The sequence below is a fragment of the Echinops telfairi genome, unplaced genomic scaffold (assembly GCF_000313985.2).
Source record: "Echinops telfairi isolate 266 unplaced genomic scaffold, ASM31398v2 ScPeMD7_7401;HRSCAF=8416, whole genome shotgun sequence".
Classification (NCBI taxonomy): domain Eukaryota; kingdom Metazoa; phylum Chordata; class Mammalia; order Afrosoricida; family Tenrecidae; genus Echinops; species Echinops telfairi.
Window position 1 is genome coordinate 9,675,554 of NW_022111301.1, and position 6,000 is coordinate 9,681,553.

Consider the following 6,000-nt stretch of genomic DNA (forward strand, 5'->3'; position numbering starts at 1 on the left):
ATTTTTGAAGGCTCTCTTGCTATACTGAGCTGAGAATTAAAAGGAAAGTAAGTTGTCCAAGGCTTAATCTCTCAATAAAATAAATAAACAAATAACTGATGTTTACCCAGTGGCATTTTCATAAGCACTATTACTTAGAAGGTAACTGAGAGTAAGAGGAAAGGGTAAAATTGCATCTGGGAGCAATTCCTTCTGAAACATTGTTGTTCCAGGGAAAATTGACAAAGACACCTCTCAGGTGGTAATATTGTTCCTCAAGGTGCCACAGATGGCAGGAACAAAGGGACAAAGGTGTCTAGAGTTTGTACATAACTTGTAGTCAATGAAACTGTCATTAAGACACTAGGGTGCTAACAACAAGGCCAATGGTTCAAATTCCCTGGCCTTTTTTTGTGACAAAAACATGAAGCTATATGCTCCTATGACTTAGGCTGGGTTCTCTAGAGAGACGAAAGCAGTTAAACTTATGTAACCACAAGTGAAATTTATATCAGGAAAATGGTTCGCAGAGTGGTAGAAGCAGGCAAGTTCCAAGGCCCGGGTCAGGTGACAGTAAATTATTATATGGAACTGTATAAAGGCCCAGAGTTAGAAAACCAAAAAAGAGAAGAATATACAGCATTTCTCAAGCTGTAAGAACTAAAGCAAATGGTCTAGCCTCAAGTTGAAATACTGAAAATTCTATGTGTAAAATATTAAACTAGGAAACTTCAAAGAAAGAAAGAACACACAGAGTCAAAGTACCAAAATTTCAAGAGATAACAAAAATGTGAATAAAAACATGGTATCAGGATTGGCAGGGGCTCATTTACATCCTGCAATAAATGACATTTATTAATCTTGCCTGATGAAAGTAAAGACTTGAAGTAATTGCTAGTGAAAATCAAAGGCTATAGACTTCCTTATGGATTGAAATTTAATGTAAACAAAACAAAAATCCTCACAACTGGACCAATTAACATTTTAATAAATAGAGAAAAGATTGACATTGTCAAGGATTTCATTTTACTTAAATCCACAATCAAAACACATGAAAGAAGCAATCAAGAAAACAAATGACTTATTGGATTAGAAAAATTGACCCACAAGTCCTCTTTAAATGTTAACTAACAAAAATGTCAGTTGGAGGACTAAGGCGCACCTCTTATAAGCCATGAGATTTTCAAATGCCTCATATGCATGAGAATTCTGGACATTGAATAAGAAAGACTTGAGAATTGATCCATTTAGCCCATTTAATTATTTTATTGGTGATGAATATTGATTGAAATTACCATGGGCTTCCAGAAAAACAAATTTGTCCTGGAAGAAGTAAAGACATCATATTCCTTAGAAGCAAGAACAGTGAAACTTTATCTGAAGTACTTTAGACATAAGAACTGGAGAGACCAGTCCCTGGAAAGGGGCATCAGAAAAAAAAAGAGAAAGACCCTCAAGGAGATGGACTGAGACATAGGCTGCAACAATGGACTCAAATGGTTGTCCAGATGGCCCAGCATCCAGCAGTGTTTCCTTTACAGTCTATGGGACTGGTGGAAGTTAGAACCAATGCAAAGGCACTAAGCAATAGCAGCAACAAATAATAAATATATCTGAGACCCATACAGTAAAGGGAGAACTGGAGGGAGTGCTACTTGGGAGTACAGAAATCTAGACATATGTTAGTACAATCCAAATAAAAAATCAAATAACTAATTTACTTACAAAAATATATCACAGGTAACCACTTATTAATTACTTAATCAGACAATTGAATTAAATTATTTATTTCTCTATTTAAACTTAATGACCTCAGCTCAAAGCATGGTAAATGAAAGTGACAGTTCGGGTTTCCTACCGCTCCACCCCTTTCCTACCCCATACAGATGATTTAAAAACACTACCACTCATAGCACAATTATAAGAAGCCTTCTCATGACCTCTATCAGATAAAAGGTTCTCTCAGCTATTCCCCAAGACCCAATATCATGTGAACCAACCTATGCCTACTTCCAAGTTGTAGTAAAACGTTCCTATATTTTATCCTGCGTGCCAGGGAACATGAAAAAAGAACATTGAAGCTGGCACCACTGATGAAGCTTCTGACTGAACTGGTTGTATGAGAATAATGTGAAAATAAGATTGTTTTAAATTAAAATTAGTTTTTATTCCTTATCATTCTCACTATTTCTATGAAAAGAAATTAGTGGTTGAACTAGGATAAATAAAGTAGATTAATCTGTCATTTGTATGTCTTAAATATTATGGAAAAACCTACAAATAATATAGGTAGCTTTACTTAAGAATTTATGATTTAAAAAGAAACATCAGACCTATATTTTCCAGCATGACAAGATAAAATGTAAATAAACTCCGGAGAAGGCGTTGGGTTTAGGGTGTCGGGTTGTATTAGTCTGGGTACTTTGGAGAAACAAATCCACAGCAATTCATGTATAAGAGAGAGTTTTATGGAAAGAAAATGTGCATCACAAAAACATCCCAACCCAATGCTGCCCAAGCCCACAAGTCCAACATTAACCCATTAACCCAACACCAGTCCACAAAGTCCTCCACCTCACAAAACAGAGGCAATGATGCCGACTGCAGGAGGAAAGGAATAAGCATCTCAGCACTAGCAGGGGTCTCCACACGGCTGCTCCAGCACCCAAGGCTGCATCGGGATAGGTCCATGTAGCTTGTCCTTGGGGATGTCTTGAAGTCAATCTTGCAAGCTGAAGCAGGGAACTGCTAAGGCAGCTGCACCATGGTGCGACCATCACAAAGCAAGAGACCCGAGAACCAGAAAGGTGAGCTCACTACCAATTTATCCCTCCGCCTTTCAATTAGCCCCACATGTGATAATCAGCCAGGCTGGCACAATTAACTAACTCACGGGTCAAAGATGACTTTGGAGGGCAGCCCAAACGACTGAATTTGAGATTCAGTATATGGCCTTGTACGGGAAGGACCTGGAGCTTTGTGGGTAACCTGGTGATCTGGCCTCACCACAGGGATGAAGAAGTTAGAGCACTCTGCAGTTAGAGCTCCAGCTTTTTGTTCCCTGCTGTAGTTTTGGGTTGCCTTCCTGCATCATCAGAAGGTTTCATTGCCTTCTCTTTCTCCCAAACTCAGGTAAGAACTGTAGCCCACTGGAGGGGGAAAAAAAAGGGGGGGCGCGGGGGATCCATGAGGGAGAACTCATTGCAGAGACTGGAACTGAGAAAGCCATAGATGGGTTTGAGAGCATGGATGAGTGTTACATGGCAAAGATATTTATGCCTGAAGGTGCTGGATATGGTCCAGTTGGAACAGCCATCCATATTAGAGTTGAAATGCCTGAGGATACTGAGGGCTTAAAAATGTTTTGGAGACCTCAGCAGCACTCATGCCAGGAGAATCCCTAGAATCAACCCCTGCTGCTACATTACTGTGTTAGTCTGAGTAGACTAAAAAAACAAATTTTATAGACACTCCTACGTGTATACGAAAGAGCTTTATATAAAGAGTAATTTTACATTAAAAGAGCATCCCAGCCCAGTCTAGATCAAGTCCATAAGTCTGATATTAGCCCGTATGTCCTATACCAATTTATAAAGTTCTCTTCGGACTCATGAAACACATGCAATGACGCCAAATGCAGGAAGATCTCAGGTCAGTGGGTAGGAAGTTGTGTGGATCAAGTGGTATTGTAAGCATCTCAGCACTGGCAGGGGTCTCCATATGGCTTTTCCAGTTCAGGACATTAGCATAGTTCCACGTGTTTTGTTGGCTGCACTGTCTCCCAGGGAGTGAGCAGAGAGAGATTGTGTCTCCCACCTGCCAGGAGGAATATTAGAATTCCAAAAATCATCAGGAGAAGGCCATTCCCATACAGACGCCTCACTGGCTATGACCTGACTGACAGACTAGACTCCACCCCTTCACTCTTAATCCTCAAATTGACTACAGATTATGCAACTACCACAACTACCTACACCTTCTGCTGAAGTTCCTGGTGGTTCACATCCTACTAACATGAAGGTACTTCTTCCTGCCCTCTCTCCCACCATGACGTTGGGGTCAGGTAAGAGATGGGATGGAAAACAGTAGGTGAGAAGCAAAGTGAAAGAGACTTGTTGGCCGAGATAGAGATGGACGAGTTCACTCTAGATTTATAAGTACAGGAAGAAGGTGGTTTGGCAAAAATCCTGGTTCCTCGAGGCACAAGAGATCTCCTCCTAAGAACCCCACTCTGTATCATTGTACAAAAAGAGATATACCAGCATTTGTTCACTACAGGCCAACTGAAGTAACCTATTTATAACCCAAAGCTTTAGCACCAACACCACCCTCTGGAGCCACTATGCCTACAACTGCCCAAGCTGTGGCCTGCGCAGCTATTCCTGCTGGACTAAAGTTGTGTGTGTGTGTGTGTTGTGGGGGGAGGGGGGTGTTTGTTTTGTTTGCAACAAAATTGGCAGCAGAAAAGGGGACTAACCCTGCACATGTAAAAGGGAAGGGGCCAGATGACAGGATCATCAAGAACACTGATACTTTAATACCTAGCAAACCTGCTCTGACCCAGCAGCTGCTTTGACTTCTCCAAGCCCACTTGCTACTGGTCTCTTTACAGACGTCCCAAACAGCAACATTTGCCAAGATATTACAGAGCGGTTAATGCAATGTAAGCAAATCATATCTCATTATTAATGTAAGTTTTGACAATGAGGAAACAACTTAATAAGATACCAGAGGTTGTGGCAAAATATCTGCCAATGACTTCATCGTAAACACTTCAGCTTTGGCATGCTAAAAAGGTTCTGAAGCAAAGTCTTATTGGTTGGACACAGTTTTGAGACAAAATCATGTTGTTGATATCAGTAGTCTGGGCAGGATTCATCACACCCACTGTATTTAAAGCATACATAAAAGGACTGGAAATCATTCCTAATGATGTTTCCTTAGCAACCAAAGCCCAAGAGGATAAACAACAACCACACAAGTTCTAGGGAGATACTTTTACAATCTCAAATTTAGGAATGTTCAGAATCAAGAATTTCTATGCTATTATTAACCCACCTCAAGCATGTCTTCTGACAAATGGTTCTTCCAAAGATACATTGGCTCCAGCAGATAAGGAGAGAGGATTTGATGTAGTTAGCATGATGTTTGCTCCACTCGGTCGTGATCACCTGGTTGTGGGTAGAGCAGTTGAAAGTTGAAGCTCAGTGGCTTTCTGAGTTTAGAAAGTACCTTGAAATACCCATCACCATGTTGTTATAATTAACCTGGGAATTTTAACTCCCCTAGGTAACATTAGTTCATTCCTTCCAAGATATTTATATTCTTAAGCAGGAAGTTCATTTTATACTAATGTTAACCGATTATTATTTTTATTATTGAGTCTGTTCCGAATAGTTATTTTCGTGGGTGCTACTGAACTTTTTTTTTGCTACTGAACTTTTACAATGCTAATTAAATTCAAATATTGTACACATTTAAAAATTAAATGTTGATTTTAAGCTGTGTATATTTAGCTAAGAGACATGCGGCCTAGGTCATTGATGATAAGCACATCCATTATGAAATGCAGTAAAGGCAGAATTACAGTTCCCTTATGAGATTGGTACATAAACATAATTTAATTAAAATATTTAAGTTCCAACTTTTGATTTCCTAAAATGTTGTGCTTGAATTTCAGAGACAGAAAAAATTTCAGGATTTTTTTTTTTTTGGTCTTTGAGAAAGTGTTTAATTGTATGATGAACTTAAAATTTTCAGTTCCATGATCTGGGTTTAACATTGTGTAAGGCCAGGTTGACTAAAGAAACAATTCCAGTGACACTCATATATTTGGAAGAAAGAACTTTATACCAAGAAGTGATTATATATCAAGAAACCTCCCAGCCCAGTCCAATTCAGTTCATAAGTCCAATACTAGTTCATAATCTGATACCAGTCCGTAAGTCCCTATTCAGCCTCAGGCAGTCGCAAGCAATGGTGTAGAATGCAAGAATGTCAGAGGTTGGTGGGCGCAAAGTT

The 6,000-nt window shown here is 39.5% G+C and overlaps 1 pseudogene; it reads left to right on the forward strand.

Moving 5' to 3' along the window:
- Positions 1-5,241, forward strand: part of LOC101644800 — a 33,901-nt pseudogene extending 28,660 nt beyond the window's left edge.
- The last annotated feature ends 759 nt before the right edge of the window (positions 5,242-6,000 follow it).